The 19,530-nt window shown below is 37.1% G+C and overlaps 1 non-coding gene across 1 annotated transcript; it reads left to right on the plus strand.

The window, feature by feature from the left end:
* Positions 1-13,031: 13,031 nt before the first annotated feature.
* On the plus strand, positions 13,032-13,139 carry LOC122479234. Its single transcript, XR_006296299.1, has one exon. It is a non-coding gene; the product is annotated as a U6 spliceosomal RNA (small nuclear RNA).
* Positions 13,140-19,530: the final 6,391 nt, after the last annotated feature.

A 19,530-nucleotide genomic window follows, 5' to 3' on the forward strand; every position in this document is an offset into this window, starting at 1 on the left:
TATTATTTGTTTATAGTTATAGACTAGATACTATAAAGAAAATTTAAGGTTTAATTAGTCTCAGGTGTTTTAAGAAAATATTCATTAGGTAAATCTTCTGTGCTATATTTGAACCATCTATTAGAAATTGTTATTCTCTGGGTAGTATACAAAACATTACAAATGTTTTATAAGGTGAAGAAAGAATTGTGTTCAAATTCAATTTAAATTATTTTATATTCTTCATTGATTTCTAAGCCCTATAGATATAAGGTTTCTTCTCAAATGCAAAGCAAAACTAATCTTTAGTATATTCTCAATGGAAAAAAAAAGATATATAGGGTTTAGTAAGTATAAGTCTGATTTTTAATTTTTTTTTAATGTTTATTCATTTCTGAGAGACAGAGAGAACAGAGCGTGAGCTGGGGAGGGACAGAAAGAAAGGGAGACAGAATCCAAAGCAGGCTCCAGTATCTGAGCTGTTGGCACAGAAACTGACACGGGGCTGGAACTCACTGATTGCAAGATCATGACCTGAGCTGAAGTCGGATGCTTAATCGACTGAGCTACCTAGGCACCCTGAAACAGGTCTGATTTTTAAAATAAGTCCTGCTTATTGATTTTGGAATTGTCATATGACTTCCTTCCTAAGTATTTTCTTTGTCTGTCCCTCCAAGTCTCACTTACTTTCTTCTTTCACTTAGGAAGAGAAGCATGGGGATTATGTGTGACAGTGGGAAACAAGAAGGTGGAATTTAAGCACTATAACCTTTTTGTATTTACTATGGTGCCACCCTCAGGGATAGTAGTTCATTTTATAATATTGATGGGCCAGAACATGTCCTGATATTTTATAATTAAGTAAGACAGTTATCATTTCTTCTATAATCAATCACCATTCTGTTTGAAAATGCCAGGGTTTACATTTACAAAGGAAAAATAAACAAAGAGCTATTGCTATATCAAAATGTGACATTCATTTGGAGGCATTATTATGTAAACAATGATGGGTATTTGTGGTGGTATTTTGCCGGATATATTTTCTCCCTCTCTTTCTTCTCCACATGTTATTTTTCCTCCTTGTTCTTCATTTGTCTCACAATGAAAAAGTCTATGACAAAATCCATGATGTTTATTTATTTAACGTAAAAAACATTTTGTGGATATTCTCTTGTGAATCATGAAAATGAAGAGGGAATCCACAGTAGATTAGCAGATGTAGAGGAATGCATCAGTGGTCTGGAAGACAGGGTAATGGAAAACACCCAAACTAAACAGCAAAAAGCATAAAGAATTTTAATAAGTGAATATAGGTTAAGTGATCTCTTAGACAACATAAAAAAAAATGATCATTTGCATTATAAAGGTCTAAGAGGAAGACAAAAAGAAAGGGGCAGAAAACTTTGCTATTTATTTATTTATTTATTTATTTATATTATTTGAAGAAATAATACCTCAAAACTTCTCCAACCTAGCGAAAGAAATGGACATCCAGGTTTAAATGCATAGAGAATTCTGGACGAGATGAACCCATAGAGGTCCACTCCAGGAAACACTAATTGAAATGTCAAAGATTAAAGATAAGAGAGAATTTTAAAGCACCAGAGAGAAGCAAATGTCACATACAAAGGAAACCCTGTAAGTCTATTAAGTGATTTTTCAGCAGAAACTTTGTAGGCCAGAAAGGAATTGTATGATATATACAAAGTGTTGAAAGGAGAAACTCTGTAACCAAGAATACTCAACCCTTCAAGGTTATCATTCACAACTGAAGGAGAGATAAAGAGTTTCCCAGAAAAACAAAAGGTAAAAGAGTTGGTCAACACTAAACTAGCCGTATAAGAAATGTTAAAGGGAGTTTTCTAATTGGAAAAGAAATGACCATAATTCGATGTAAGAAACTGTGGATAAAAAGATGTAAAATATGATAGCATATACATAAAAAGTAGAAAGTAAAAAAAAGTTTTTTTTAGAACGTGTTTGAACTTAAATGATCATCAACTTAATATAGACTGCTATCCATTCAGGATGGTGTTTATAATACTCACGGTTAACTGCAAAACCCCAAACTTATAAGAGATGCACAAAAAAAAGAGAGAAAAAAACCTAAACATAACTACAGAAATCCATGAAGATTGAGAGCAAACAAGAGGGAAAGAATTGGTATATACACACACAGGTGCATGTACACATATGCATGCACACACATACGCACAAACACAAACAGGAATATTACACCGCCATAAAAAGAATTAGATGCTGACATTTACAGCAACATGGATGGACTTAGAGGGTATTATGGTATGTGAAATAAGTCTAATAGAGAAAAGCAAATACCATATGATGTTACTATATGTAATCTCTGAAAACAAAAAAAACAATGAATAAACATGCAAAAAATGCAGATTCAAACCTATCAATTCAGAGAACAATCTGATTGTTTCCAGAGGGAAAGGGGTGGGGATGATGGACAATGGGGATTGCTAGTTACATGCTTCTAGTAACAGAATGAATGACCCATGAGAATAAAAGACACAGCATAGGGAATATAGTCAATGGAATTATAGTAGCATTCTATGGCGACAGATGGTAGCTACGCTTGTGGTGAACACAGCACAACATGTAGAGGGGTGTTTCTGTGTTGTACACCTGAAACCAATGTAACACTGTGTGTCAAATATAATCAAATTTTAAAAAGAGAAATGGAAAAATTAGATCTTTTGTTCCTATAGCATTTATTATAGGATGTGTCCTTTTATCATAAGAGAAAAATTGTTTTGTAAAATAATTTTAGCACTATTTGCAGTGGCAGAAATATTGTCAGTACATGGACTGTTGTGTCTTCAGAGTCTTAGAATAATGTCAGGTATGTAGAACCTACTCTATGGATATTTGAATAAATAGATTTAAATATGAAATTAGGCAGTACATGAATAGAAGAGTTTTCAAAAACTTTTTGTTTATATTAATAAGCGTCCAGGGGCACCTGGGTGGCTCAGTCGGTTAAGCATCCGACTTCAGCTCAGGTCACGATCTCACAGTCCGTGAGTTCGAGCCCCGCGTCAGGCTCTGGGCTGATGGCTCAGAGCCTGGAGCCTGTTTCCGATTCTGTGTCTCCCTCTCTCTCTGCCCCTCCCCCGTTCATGCTCTGTCTCTCTCTGTCCCAAAAATAAATTAAAAAAAAAATGATCCAAGATGAAGCCCAGGTGAGTGGGAAAGTGTTGATGCCCAGTGGAAACAGGTGGGATGGAATGCTAAGGGGTAACCTCAAAACAAGATGATTCTTTGAAGTCCAGCAAAAAGTCCTCTTGATGTACTTGTTTCCCCTTCTCCAATATACATCACAAAGTGACTCTTTAAGCACAAATTGCAAGGCCATCAAGGCCTTGGCGCTGCCCTTTGAGCGCCTCCCAGCCCCCACTGCTCTCAAGCCATGCTCAGCTCCCTGGAGTTCTCTCCTTACTCTGCACAGAAACCAGCCTCAGTGAGGTTGCTCTTTCTGTGCTCTTCCTCTGATGATTAGAATGTGAGCACCATGAAGCCAGGATCTTTGTTTGGTTTTCTGTTGTACAATAACAACCAGAAAACATGTTTGGCATATCATATGTGCTCAACATTTGTTGGAAAACAGCCTAACCACCAATGGAGGGCCTTAAAATGTTTATGTTCCCAGTGCCTGACTCGCTTCTTATTGGGGTGATATTGTGGGCTCTCGTGTGGGCAGACAGGGACTGTGACTGCTGACTTGAGAATTTGGGTGAAAGTTGTTTGGAGTAGACACATGGGAGCAGGAAGAAATCACAGAGATGTTATAGTGAGGACTAACCTGTGCTGAAGAACAACTGTAGTTGGGCCTATACACTGAAGCTTCTAAGGCATTAAGTCTACGAGGCACATGTAAGATAGAAGGCCCTGTGAGTTTACAGTTACTCCAGTGCCGTCCACATGGCCTTAGTTAGTTGTTAGAGAACGGGTTATTGTGGTAATAGTTGCCTGGTCTCTAAATATGAGGAATGGAAATAAAACACCACACAGATAAAAATGCATCTGAAATTTTAATGTTTTGGCAAGAGATGTGGGTTCTGTGACTCAGCCATCAGGCTGCAGACTTCAGTTAATCGTCGATACAGTTAAAATGATACCGCAATCCAGATCTAGCATATCCAACATGAACCGAAAGGAGGAATACAAACAGTGTTACACAATCTTCCTTTGGCTCAGGAGTGTTGCCCTTTCAAGAAGCAGTCAACATATTGGTATGAGGTGATATGATAGATGAAGAAACTATATAGAAATGATTTTTCCAGTCAAGCCTATAAAGAGAAAATTCTAAATTAGCCATAAAATTTATATTCTAAAATATGCATATGTAATATGTATACATTGTATGTGTACACATGTGTGCATAATACATATAAACATGCTAACTGACATTCAGACAAGTAGAAATATAATTATTTACATTTAATAATAATTAATATTTATAAGTGCCAACAGAAAAGATTCTTAGCACGCATTTATATTCCAAATGAATAAATGATTGACAGATAATAGCCAGATTCTGCAATGGTTCTATTTGCTGCCTGAAATAAGTGAGAAATATTTATATCTTTTAACACATTTGAAGGAATATTTTAATTTCCATCTACTGTTTTCAGCATAAAACACATTACTACTTCTTAAATGACTATGTCTTGATTTAATTTGAATCTATCTTTAAACACTTGTATTAAGCAAAATGTCCTTTGAATTTTTTTTTAAAATCTCTGTAAAAATAAATCCTTCATGCTTAATTTTATTAGATGCTTTTATGTATAGGTTTATTTTGTAAATCTTAACACTTAGGAAACTTCTTTATAAAGTTGTTTCTCTTTCTGAAGATAAAGTTGAGGATATTTCTATCTATCAAGTCTCTCAATTAGTGGTATTCATGATAAGCTATTGCAAAATATAAAATGAATGAATGAATGAATGACATCAAAGTGAATGTTCCTATTCAGAAAATACCACCACAGCCAAGCTTTTATCCATATCAATCATGTTTTTTTCTTCACATACAGTTATTTGGAAAAGTAGTCTAATCCCTTTTCATCATCAGGAGGACCAAACTGGTTCAGAGGAACCAAGCTGTGGACCAAAGCCATGAAAGGTAAAAACCACCCCTCCATGTCATCTCCAGCTGGCATGTGTGTGCAGTGTAGCCTCAGTCGTGGAGAGTTTCAGAGGCAGGACACTAGGGCTTGACTCCTGGGTTGGAATCCTGCCTCTTGCACTGATTACACGCACTGTGATCACGGGCATTTTTTAAACCTCCCTGTGCATTGTTTACACCACCTACAAATTGCTGCTAATGGTACTACCCTCACTGATGTGAGCATGACAGAGGGTTTAGAACTGTGGCTGACGCATGCTAAGCACTCAGTAAATATCAGGCTTTGCCATAGGATTTGCCATTGCCCATTTGCCATGTTGGCCACTTTATTATTTATTATTTTATTATGAACATATATGGGTTTTGACCAGGAATTTAAATTTGAAGATGTAACTTAAGAGAGTTGATACTAGAGTTCTCTTCACAAAAGAGAACTTTTTTTGTTTTTGTTTTGTTTTCGCGTCTATATGAGATGATGGATACTTGCTAAATTTATTACAGCTATTTCACTTCCTTAATTTCAAGTGTTTTTATAAAATAAACTAATACATTCTATATCTTCTCATCTCAAGGAATGGCTGCCAGAATCAAGCAAAATATATACACCAGTGATTAGGAAATTAAAATTCAATACAATCCAAATCTTTATCACTATTGTTATGATTTTACATTGTTAAATTTAACTGTATGATTTTTAATTTTAACTGCTGGCCTAGGTTTTAAGTTAAATTGGATTTAATTTCTATGTGAGAATTTAGGATTTTTACTTATTTTATATATTTATATGCTTTTTATCAGAAGGCCAGAAGGGGCACCTGGGTGGCTCAGTGGGTTAGGTTAAGCCTCTGACTTCAGCTCAGGTCATGATCTCATGGCTCCTGAGTCTGAGCCCCTCATCAGGCTCTGTGCTGACAGCTCAGAGCCTGGAGCCTGCTTCAGATTGTGTGTCTCCCTCTCTCTCTACCCCTCCCCTGCTCATGCTCTGTCTCTCTCTCTCTCATTCTCAAAAATAAACATTAAAAATATTTTTAAAAAGGCCACGACATCTTACTTATTTAAAAATGAAACATACCAAAGTGAGAATGAATGGGTAAGTATTTTCCTTAAGGCGATTCCAAGGGTTCAGAGCTATCTGCTGTGGATGAACAGCCTGGAAATAGTGGGGGAAGGTGAACTTCTGTTGATACTGGTTGATTTTGACCTACAGAGAAATAAAATTATGAATCACTACTCACATAATCTCTGGCAGGGTGCAAAAGACAGACAGAGGCAAATGAACTCTAGCATTACCTATTTAGATAACTTATAAATTATTCTAAGTCGACCTGGCAAAAAGAGAGTGAAGTTACATAGAAATTACTGTAAACATATTTACATTATAATATTGAAAAAATATGATGGGCATAGAGATCTGGCATATTGCCAGTCACATATTTTATGTACATAGAATCTTCCTGCTTTCAAGTTCTTTAAGCCTATTCCATAAGTCTTATCATAGGTTCTTGTATGGAATAAAAGTAGAATTAAAATAACTATGTCCCAGAGAATAATTTCCAGTGCTTATGAATGGGAAGCTATGTTTTGAATTGCAAAGGACCAAGTTTTGGGTAGATCCATGGCTATAATACACAATTCAGAAGAATGCTACTGGAATCATGTTGACAAAATATAAAGGGAAGTCTAAATACCAAAGAGAATTTCCTAAAATCAGACTGGTTTTCAGTTGGGAGGATTATGGTTGGAGATCACTGAAGGAAATCCTGCTTCCGTTATAAAACCTCCAGAGGGCATTTCGGCATTGTATAGGACAAAGATTAGAATAATACCTAATGCTGTTGGTGCATTTATTGTGTCCCTGGCATTCTCTTATGTAGTTTACATATATTACCCAAAATGATCTTCACAAAAGCCCCTCAGTCAACAGTGTATTTCTATGTTTACATTTCAGGTGACGGTAGTGTAGCTGACAGAGATTACGTACTTAAGAAATGTTACACACATAAAAAGTGGTGCAGCTGGAGTTGGAATACAAATATCTTGACCCCTAGCCTGTGTCCATTCACTGAGATACATGTGTCTCCAGCCACAATATTTGGTCTAAGAATGCCTGTGGTTCCAAAATAGTCTCCAAAAGACGTTAGTTTTGAGACATCAGGTCATGGCACACTGTCCAAGAGAAGATGAAGCATAGTCACTGTACATGGGTTCCAGGGTAGGTCGTTTGGAAAAACCAAATATGATCCATTTTTGAGGTGTTCAACCATTTCAAAGTCACTCAGATAATTGCTCAAAATCATTTTTCTTAGAGATCAATCCATACCTAGCCACAAAAACAATGATTTCATATCCAGGATGGATACAGAAATATGTCACAGAAATATGATTTATGTTGAATGTGATGTAAAACATTTATTTGGAATGAAATTATTTGTTATGACTTATTTGGAATAAACTATAATTTGTGTGAAGGAAAACTATAAGTTTGTTAAAAGTTACCAGCTGTTTCAGGTAATTCTTTTCTTCATCATTCAGCTGAACTTCCTGTTAAGAACCAAAAGCAACTTTGGTTATAAAAGCACAAAGGAAATCACTACCTGAGAAATTAAATGTATTTCATTTCAGGAAACACTGCTTACCTCAGGGGTCCCCTCAGTGGATTCCTTAGGGAAAGAAAGTACAAAGCAGCTTCACTTGGATGACACAATTGTATTTGCATCCAGCTACTTACGGCAGAGGAGCTAAGGCTGATGGAACACCTGAGAGCCAAGCCACTGTTTTCAAATCACAGTCCTAATTTGTGATGTCGGATTTAACCAGGAGCCAAAACACCGAAACTTTCACTGTGAGAGCCACACTGTGTGTTAACATACTAACACACTGCTGAAAGATGTTTTCTTACAGTCTCCTCCATGTGCATCCAAACAAGGAAGAATGACCACCAAGAGGAGCAGATAACTCAGCGGGCACACAGAGCTGGTGGGCCCACAGAGCGGGCACACAGAGCAGGAAATGAGAGCCTGCAGGTCATTTCTGGAAGTGGCACGGGCTCTCAGGATGAGATCAGACGTGAAAGGACAGGAATGGTTCCTAGTATGACTCCTAGGGCTCTGATGAGGAAGACCTCTGTCCGGGCCACAGGCCACAGGACACCGGGCCACATCCAGGCTTCACCACCTCGCAGCAACCTTCCCGTGGTGCTCCCCACCCAGCTCTTTCTGTCACAAGAGGTATTTGTGTACCACTCACCTACACAGCTCTAATGACTCACTCTGCTATTCAATCTCCTAAATCATGTGGGGAGAGGAAAACCATGGGGAAAGCAATTTTCAGACTCTTTTGTTCCTATGGGCTCTTGTTAAAAAGTGACGTTTCCGAAGAGTCAGAAGGAAAGTGTGTATTTATCTGAGAAGTTACACTAGAACAGTTAATCTTGGCTAAGTAATACTTAGTGCCATACCCCCAAGTAACTTTGAGTTGAGCATTTTTGTCACATGCTTTTTCTTTATCTTTGTTGTATATTTTGATGTTTGTTAAAAAGTTGGCAGCTTCTCATTTCTGTGAGATAACATACGAGCTGAAAATGTGCTGTCCTGGAGAGACCAGTTGTTTCTTTATTTTAAAAGAAAGCAGTTTAGAAAGTGAGCTGCTAAAAGTCTTCTTAAGAAATTAAAACGATGAGTAAAAGCAACAAAACTCTAAAGACCACGAGAGCGGAATCTGCAGCATTGCCATGTTGTTTGAATTGCCAGTAGAAATAGGCAAGTGTATGTCACCAACATGACTGTTACTGTGACAAGCAAAAATAAGCAATAACCCGAGGAAAAAAAATGAGGCTTTCAAAAAATTGTAAAAAGCAGTCCAATTTTTAAAAGTAGTGTAAAAGACAGAAAATATAATTAGATGTAAATGAAAACGTCGGATGGAGAGAATTGAGAACAATTATAGGAAATACAATCCAGGGGCCAAAGAAAAATTGCATTTCTTAGGCAATTAAAATGATGATTTTTGGGTTTATTAAGAGACCAAATTTGCAGGCATGCCACTTCTTCTCATTAACATTTTAAACCCGATGTAGCAGTATATAAATAAAAACAGCTTACCATATCAACAATCTTCCCTGAAGTTTCCTTAAAGAAAGCAGAGAAAAGTGAAACCCATTTCATTCCATTGGGTATACAGAATTTCCTTTGGAATACAACAAGAAAACCAACGTTCCATAAAGAAAGAAGAATAATGCATTCATTTCCATTCTTTGAGTTGTATCTGAGTTCCCCAACCGGGAAACACACTGATTGTGTTGTATTAGAATGCAAACTCCAGGTGGAATATGATTCCCTTCTTTTAGTTGTTGTTGTATCTCCAAGCCCTAGAATCATGTAAGGGACATAGTACTTGAGAAATACATATTTCTGAAATAAATATCTACTTGAATTTAATGACTTCTAGTATGAAGTGTGCGTTTAAATGTGTGTGTTTGCTGCAAAGATCAGTAAGTGGGTGTTTGTATAGAGAAGCATTTCTTCAAATCTGTGTTTTGGGTGGCTTTTATGTAAAATTTCTACTAGAATAAATTTCAGGAAAAATATTTGCTCAGCATTTGCTTACATGAGCAAAGATAGTCACAATAAATGAAAAAGTCAGGATTTTGTTAACATCAAAACCATGAAATGCTGAGATCACCTCTCCTCATGGGACACATGGATTTTAGTTCATGATTTGAGTCTTGTGCTTCTTAAAGCAAGGTACATGCCATGTATTTTATAACCATTATGACATTTGAAAGTAACTTTAAAAGTTGATTTAATTTTAGTGGTTCTGACTCACCTCCTGGGAGACGCTGGTAGATTCCTTGAAGAAGAAAGAAAGAAACAATGCATTTCAGTTATGTATTCATATAAATGTCATTTTGCCCCAAGCAGCTTCCCACTTTCTCATAAAGGAAGTACAAGGAGCCAAAGTAGGCCTAGCCTTAGGTGGTATCAGGGTGTCTTTAGGCATTTAGCTTATGCAGCATTGGTAGGAAGATATTTGGAAATTAGAACTTGATGTATGAAGTTGAGTCCTTACCCCAAGTCGGATTCCTCTCAGCCATTTTGTCAAATTGAGGATGGGCACCAGGACTCTTGGAGTCACATTATTATTCAGTGACCTCTAGCAAAGGAAATGGTGTTGAACATTTTTGCTCGGTCCCTTAGCACACAAATCTGATCTTGTTCACTTTGACTATGTAGGGTTTTAGTCTGCTCCCCTAAATGTTTGTGATCATTGCCACGATTTGTCTTCTTTTTCTGTAATTCCCTAACCAACTTGATGCATGCAAAATAGAAATTGAGAATCAAGACCGTCTTGTACAGACCTTAATCTCTGTTTCTGGATGCCATGTTTCTGTCCTCACAGGAAAGCCCCTCACCTCACTGGAGGACAGGTACTCTTTTTCCTATATAGAAACAAACATAAGTTTCAATTGTATGGTCCAATGAAATGACTATCATGTGGAAATACCGTTTCCTTTTTAGGAGGACTTTAGTTGAATTGGGCTTCCTTTGCCAAAGTCTCATGGTTTCCTACATAGTAATACACAAATAACTCTGTACGTGAAAGAAATTATTGTTCTCACTTAATGTATTTTTATATTTAGGAGCTGCTTGAAGTGCTGCATTGTAGATATTAAAGTTGCCACAGTTTTTTAATGTACGATATTATCGGTGGAAATTAGACAATAGTACATGAGGAAATACTACAGTAATTTAACATAATTATGGGTTCTCAGGTAGGAAATATACACTTAGTTTGATGATCAATTCTAAATATATAATACTGGGCAGGTGTTCTCTATCAGAGGCAAGTCCTGAAGATGAAAATATATTCTTGATATACATCACTGACATAAAATTCCAACCGTGGCAGAAGCACGTGTGTATTAGTCACCTGCCAGTGACTGCAGTTCATGATTAGGTGAGCAAAAGTGTAAAGGAGAAGGAATGACTGAGGCCACCTACAGAATCAAAAAAAGGGAAGAAGGTGGTTAAGACTAGTGAAGTCTATGGGAAAAGGAACTGTTGTCCCATGTAAAATTGATCACTGAAGTAGCTTGCTTCTCTTTGCCTACATTGAATTTATTAGCATTTGCAATTGTCTACCTCCTCTTGACTGTTGAATTGGCTTTAATGTTAAGGAGACATCAAGTCTCATCAAGTAAATGAGGTAAGAAAGATTCTGAGTGCCTTAGGTAGATGGTGGTCTTCTGAGATGTAAATTGAGGGTCAGAGGAGGGGTTGGTATGGAGTTTCTTAGGCTTTGCAGAGTAAAGGAGTAATTGGAAATACTCTTTATTTTTTTTTTAATTTTTTTTTCAACGTTTATTTATTTTTGGGACAGAGAGAGACAGAGCATGAACGGGGGAGGGGCAGAGAGAGAGGGAGACACAGAATCGGAAACAGGCTCCAGGCTCTGAGCCATCAGCCCAGAGCCCGACGCGGGGCTCGAACTCACAGACCGCGAGATCGTGACCTGGCTGAAGTTGGACGCTTAACCGACTGTGCCACCCAGGCGCCCTGGAAATACTCTTTAAGTGACAATTACATAACACTCGCATATTATATGTATATAGCTATTTTTATTTACTCTAAGATCACTGAAGCTTTTTCCTATGTAACCTGGTAAATTTCTCGTGATATTGACATGTGACTTCACATAGCTTCCTTGTTTTACCCAGAATGAATGCTATGGAAACAAGCTGACTTTCTCATCCTATTTCAGGTGGGGTCACTGCTTTCTTTGTTGGTTAATAGCTCAAATCTACATAATCTATGGATTTTGCTTCCCAAATCTGCCATCTTCTGGACACAAGAGTTTTTCAGCCCAAATGAAGAAACATTTTGACCTTTAGGTTGTTCCTTAGGCATGTGGCATTCAAACCAAGGTACTAAAGCTTACTTCCCCTCATGGTGGTGATGGTATATTTAACCTCCATGGGTCACCTAAGCAAACCATTCCCATTCAAGAAATAGGAAGCACAGAGAGGGAGGTGATTTCCCTAAAGTCTCATATCTTGTTCATGGCAGGTCTGGCACTCTTTTCCAGGACTTCTGACTCCACATCTCACATTGTTTACAGTTAAGTGCCCTCTCCTATGGTCAGTTTCCTGCTCTGCCACTTAGTCCTTGTGTTTGACAAAGTCCCTTAGCCAAAGATGATTGATGAGTGCAAGTGGAGATGTGAACTGGACTGTTGACAAATGATTTCATGTCTTTCATTTCAGTTCCCTTAGTACAATGGAGATGATATTCTCTTGGTCTGCCTCCTTCAAAGACAACTGCCAGATTCAAGTAAAATGACCTAGAAATGAATACTTAGGACAGTTCAACTTATTCTTACTCAAAATTGGTATTACTAATGCTATATTTATAGCGTTTTGAGTATATGATTTGTGACTTCATTTCTGACCTAAAGAATTACATTTAAGTTTGTTGCACTTTCTACATTTAAAGGGATTGACGCATTGTTTCTCTCCTGTTAATTTTTTTTCTTTTACAAGAATGTCAGAAACCAACAAACAAAAAGTAGAACTCACCAGAAGGGGAAATAGATGATAGCCATTTGTCTTAATGTGATTCCATGGGTTCCTAACACTGTGCTGTTGATGATAAGCCTCAAGATACTGGGGAAGATTCCATGCCTGATAAAACTGGTTGATTTTGCTCTGTAAGAAAAGAAATATGCCAGTATTTAACATCAGAATGGAATCTTTTCTATGGGCCAGAGCTTATATGGACAAGACAAAGTGAATTAAAACTTGATTTAGATAAAATCTCAGTGATGCCAAACTGATCAAAGACATTTCTAACCCAAAATTGACTGTTACAGATATTTACTATCTCCATTCATGGAGTGAACTTCAGTGCTTGCTTCTGTAGCACATACACTAAAATTGGAAGGATACAGGGAAGATTGGCTTGGCCCCTGCACAAGGATGACACAGACTGAACCTCAGAATTAAAGATGCAGTCTAGCTACTTGAACGCTTCCACATGGAAATAACTGAATGTACAAAAGGAACAGAAAGTATAAGAAATGGAGTGGAGAATCGTTTAAAAAATCAAACAAAACCACCGTCTGAGTTTTCATTTCTGTTTCCACAGCTGGTTAAGAAAGCCTGGTTCTCATGTCATGGAACACTCACCTTCTATTCCCATGGCCCTGGGCTGGTCCTATGCCTGTTATGAAGTTACCCTTTAGTGAACTGATGATATATGTGGAGTGATTTGGATCCTACAGGTCACATATGTCTAGCTGAACAAATTCTACCTTGATTTGGCTTTGGGTGTTTGCCCATATGTTAGTGTAGAAATTGAATGTGAAATCACTTAATTCTTAGAAAGATTCACTTCATACTGATGATAAGAAAATCAGTATGTAAAAGTCAACATGTCTTTAGAATTGCATGTGGATAAGTGTCAGATGGACACATGATTATGATAAGGATGATAGAAGGAATGTTATTAGAAATATCTAGAAAGACTAGTAGAGCTATTAGAATGTTCTAAGAATAAATGGTTTCATTTGAGAGATCTCGCTTTTAAATGCTCAATGGGAAGCAGTTCCTGTTAGAATGCATTTAGAGCATATTTTTCCTATGTGTATAAATTCAATAGCAATTGGGACCTTTGGTGCACATTTTTGTGTTTCGAGGATTCTGTTAAATAGTTTACATATCTAACTCCAGAGAGGGTTTACCAGATCTCTTACAGTTGGGGTAATAATAGTTAAAAGCTTTTTACCTTAACATATCAGGTTTTGCTACTTGAAAGAGAAGTTCAGTGAGCAGTTATGTACTTTGAGACCACAGTAATAGATCACTTAAATTTAAGAACACTCTGAGGCTTGTAACTCTTCCTAATTTATTGGGTCATACATTTTACTGAAAACTTTTGTTTGTTAAGATAATCCTTACATATCCTGATCACAACAATTGAACAAAGTAATTTTTAACACAAATTTGGTGTGAACTATGTCATAGGGAACATCCAATAAGTGATCATCTGGGAGAGAAAAGAGTTGTCAAACAGATTCTTTCACTGGAAGTAATTAATTATCTGAGAAATTACCAGTTGATTGAGGTAGACCTTTTCTTCCTCAGTCAGCTCAATTGTCTATCAAAAAATAAAGCACATATTAGACAAAGATAAGCAAAACCCCAATTCATAATGTTGTTAAGTTAATTTTTAAAAATAATGATTACTTACATCAGTAGGGACATCACCAGTTTCCTAGTGTGACAAATAAAGAAATAGCTTATTTAAATGACGTAGCAGTAGTTGTCTCTAAACAATATGATAGAAAGGGAGGGGCAATAACTGAATAGCCAGAGTCCAAGCTACTAGCCTGAGAAATCAAGTATATATTAGCAATTAAGTAAGTTAAACTATTAATTTTCACAACTCTCTCATTTTGTGCCACTATAAAACCATGACTCTAAATATGTCTTATTTCAAAAACATTATCAATCTTAAGTTGCCAATTTTACATGCTGACAGTGTAGACAGGTGTCCCCAAATAGCAAAATAGACCAGGTGGGCTGTGTGGAAAATGAGGCCTTGTGGCTCTTTGTGGAAATGACAGTCATGGCCTGAGACTCTCAGTTTGCATCTGGAATGTGGAAGTGGACAAAAGATCAAGTTTCCCAAGTCATAAGCTGGGAAGAATCCAGGCAGTGCCCAAGGCACAATGGTCTGGACCGTGACCCATGAAGATGTTTCCTGCTCCTTCGAACACTCTCACACTGTGACTTTTGCTACCATAGAAGGTGTTTCTTGTACTGGTGACCTACACATGTCTTCACTCCAAAGCTCAACTCAAGCTCCTTAAAAGTGGTTCCCAAAGCTTAATGTGATCCATATCACATAGTGGCCTGCCTGAAATGCAGATTGCCTAGTTGCAACTCAAACTTTCTGATTCAGTATGTGTGAGGTAGGGCCGATGACTTTGTGTTTCTCATAATTTCTCAGGTGCTTCTGATATTACTTACATCGTGACAATCTGTATGAACTGCTTCTCTAAAGAATCCGAAAAGTTTTCGAAAGTGAAACCACAGTGAAGGCAATTGGCAAGCTCTTGATTTGGCACAGGGTTGATTTAAAATACAGTTTCTTGGGGCGCCTGGGTGGCTCAGTCGGTTAAGTGGCCGACTTCGGCTCAGGTCATGATCTCACGGTCTGTGGGTTCGAGCCCCGCGTCGGGCTCTGTGCTGACAGCTCAGAGCCTGGACCCTGTTTCGGATTCTGTGTCTCCCTCTCTCTGACCCTCCCCCATTCATGCTCTGTCTCTCTCTGTCTCAAAAATAAATAAATGTTAAAAAAAATTTTTTTTAATGCAGTTTCTTATGGATTCATATACGTATTTTCAGAGAGATCAGGGTAGAACAAACAATTCTTCTCAGGAAGATTGTCAATTGCAGTCACCAAAGATATTTTTAGAACTTTTCCATTACATCCTTTAAATGTTTAGATGTGGATTTGCTAAGGATTATCAAAGTACTGACTAACACGAAAGCTGCCATTTCTTGAAATAGCTCTTTGGCTTTAACATAAACAGGATCTTACCTCACTAGATGAACTGGTGGCAGATTCCTGAGAAGTGAAAAGATAATATAATAATACAAATCTGGCACAAAAGAAATTGAATCTTCAACATTATTTTTGAATATCAGTAGTTACTTTATATGTGCTTCGTAGTAATTACCTACTTGATGATTAGTAGGAAACATTAAAATGTATTGAAATAGAACACTTAAATCGATTTTTAGAGATAATTATTGCAAATGACCTTGGTAAACCAATGGGAAGACAATATACTTTATATATGCTCCTCATGCTTTTATTTTAATACGTACTTATTTTAATGTATATTAGAAAGTATATAACCAAGTCAATCAAACCAGTGACTTGGGTAGACTTGATAGAGACTTTCAATTAAAAGCAAATTTAGTTACTACTAAAAGGGTAAATTTTTGAGAAACTATAAATATCAGCTTAACTCATTAAAACACAAAAGGACCTGGTCAAGGACTGTATTTCTCCTGGCAACTAACTGAGGAGGAATTTATTGGATATGTTGATTCATGCGCAAATAAAAATTCAATTAATTAGTCCTCAAATTAGGACAAGTGCATGGTTTTGCCTTGTTTTTCCAATATTCTTGATATCGAATATATTTGTCATCTCTGCTAACGTGTAACTTTCCTCAAAGCAGTTTTATACTAAACAATATGATGAGATTTGAAATCAAGATTATTATCTTAATGGGAATGCAGCGAGTGTCCTCCTTGAGAGCAGCCAAAATCAGGGCTGATCTAATCTTGATTCAAGAGAGAGTTGCTTCTCCATCATCTCTATATTGAATTTTTTGGCAGAAAGTGATGCTTATAAAATATAATGGTCATGAGGTCCGGAATTGGGACGGAGAAGGGAACATGATGGACCATATATAAGAACCCCTGTAGAAAAATGGCATTTTGAAAACTTGGGTCACAAATGGAACACAAATGCTTCCCTGGAATCCTTTTCACATGGTTTCACAACAAATAAGACCATGAAAACATCACCCATTTCACACTCAGAGGTGAACAAACACTACTTATATGAGCAAAAGTGAAAAGAACATAATTGTTAGAAAAGATACCATATTCATCAAGCAAAAAGATATGAATGAATAACTTTTACCTGATTGGTTTGGATGACCACATTATTGTCCTGCCTATATTTCTGCAAAAAAAAAAAAAAAACATACTGTTTATTTCAGAGCCTATGTGAAAATGAAAAAGTACTTGAAATGTATTTAATGACAAGAGTTCTGACTTACTTCTTCAGAGAGGATGGCAGATTCCTTAGCAAAAGAAATTGATAATGAATTTTTATTTTTTAATTATGGAATTTTTACTTATCCTCCCTAAGAAAGTACCCTTTTACATACATTATCCAGGATGTCAAGATAAAATATTAGTCTTTGAGAGAATTAAAAAGTGAATTTGACCTAATTTTTTTCTCCTTAGATACCTAGCTCATTATGTTTTAGTTAAGTAACTTATACTACACTCTCGTATTATAAGATTGCACAACTACAACATTTTTGCAAATACCGACAGCAGGGAAGAAACAATTTATTACTCCTCTGCATAGAACACTTTCCCTTCTTTCTTTCTGTCTTTCGTTCTCTCCCTCTCTTTCTGCCTTCCTTCCTCCCTTTTGTTCTTTTCTCTCTTCTTTCTCTTTCTCTCTTTCTTTCCTTTTATCTCTCTTTCTTTCTTTCTTTCTCTTTTTGAAATGGAATACAAAGCAAGGGAGCAGGGTAATTCTTTGAGTGACTTTAAAGAAGTTTTGTGCACATGTTGTGTATCCCTGGGCAACAAGAAAATTAAGAAATTAGCACTTAATGTGGATTCAAATGTGCGCGAGTCTCCTACTCCAGAAGAGGATAAAATAGATCCTGTCATTGCGTTCACGACATGCAAAATGCTCACTGTTCCTCCTGTGCTATTATTACTATTATTGGATAGTGGCTTGAGAAATAAATGAAAAAAAGGTATAAATCTCATCCTAGTATAAGTGGAAGCACAGAGTTTGGTTTACTCTTTTCAAATTTTGTAGCAATTGACTGCACTTCTTGTTTTTCAGGATTCCGTACCTCTAGTGTTATTGATCACAAAAATGAGGATAATTAACCCAATACATGTTATGTGCTACTAGGTGCCAGGAATTGTCTTCACAATAATGTGCCTTACCTCACTGGAGGAGAGCTGCTTTAGCTCCTATATAAATAACAAAAACAAACAGAAATTTAACTTTTATGGCTTATTTAAAATGCCAAGGTGATTCTCTGCCTCTACTGTTCAATAGCAATGATTAAAACAATTTCTTTGTAACCTAGGGAAATAGGGAATAGAAATCAGGCCTCCTTCAAAATATTGTTCCAAATACGATCAGTAAACAATGATACTGTTACTTATAAGTTGCCAGGACAACTGTGACAGTCCTTTTGAATATCCTGATTTAGCACTGGCTAGTGGCACCTCCCAAACTGTAGCCTAGTAACCTTGTGGATTAAGAGGTATGATTAAGGCCAATGACTCTGTAGAAAGGAAAGCAGGAGGGTGATTATGTCTAGTGGAGTTTAAGAGCAAAGAGGTCATTGATGCTATATGGTATTGATAACTGAAGCCTTTTTGTTGTTTTTTGAAGTAACTTGTTCTTATCAGAAATAAGAGTCTCACTTTAGATTTATTCTTAAATTGGCTACAAAGGGAAGAAGGCACAAATCCCTGTCTGCATGTGTCTCCTGGATGTGGGGACACACGTTAGGGCAAAGGCTCTGAGCACCACAAGGAAACTTGCCCTTGTCACACAGTTTGATGTTGGGGTGGGAGGGAAGTGGGCATGTGAGTTCCCCCGAGAACGGTGTGGGAATAATGCTGATAGACCGGCATGATATATACTAAAATACATACGTAAACATGTGTATGTGTATCTGTGTTTGTGAAGCTCTTTCACATGCTTTATCTCTGATATACTCATTATTTTGTGACATGAATGTTACTATTGTACTCTCGCTAGGTCATTGGGTGAATAATTTACAAAGTTTCCACTCAAATCCAGAGCTACAAATTGTCCCCTGTCACTGGTCCTTGTTTTGTATTTTAACATCATGATTTCTCAACTGCTTGTATCAAGAATGGTGAAATTCTGTCATTTCATTGACAGCTGACTGTCGAATTCCAAATTGGACAGCTGACTGTCCAAGTGGTGGGACCTGCTTACAATTCGAGAGACATGCCAGGGAGTGGAGAAAGCTCCTCTGGAAAATTCCATCAATTAGCCAACATAGGATGCAGGGGAATTTATGCCTCCCTCCCCATGGCGATAGCTTCCTTGTCATTATGGCAAAATCACTTCATAAAGGTTTGTTCTTCTTCACAGTCCACATCATGCAGGCCCGTACTATCCTTGGTCATACATTAAAGGGTTACATCCTTAGCCTCTCTTCCATTGCTGCCCACATCTGCATCTTCTGCGTGTAGTAAAAAGGTCACTCTGATGTATCTAAGAAAGGATCCCATTATATGTCCCATTATCCTTACTTACATGCTTTGCCAGAGCCACAGCCAAAAGGCAGGTAAAGAGGAGGAACTTCATGGTTACTCGGGGCTGCAAAAACATATATGGAAGACCAAGAAAAGATTTCAGCTTCTACAAATTACATTCTCTGACATTTCATGTTCTATTATTAACTTTACACCAGGTAATGGAGAAAGGGCACCGAAGAGGACTAAAAGTAGATGCTTTTAAGGAGCTCGTGAATATGAATGTATCACAGTTTATTTTGGAAGAGCCATTTATGTCATTCTC

Source organism: Prionailurus bengalensis, chromosome B1, assembly GCF_016509475.1.
Source record: "Prionailurus bengalensis isolate Pbe53 chromosome B1, Fcat_Pben_1.1_paternal_pri, whole genome shotgun sequence".
Classification (NCBI taxonomy): domain Eukaryota; kingdom Metazoa; phylum Chordata; class Mammalia; order Carnivora; family Felidae; genus Prionailurus; species Prionailurus bengalensis.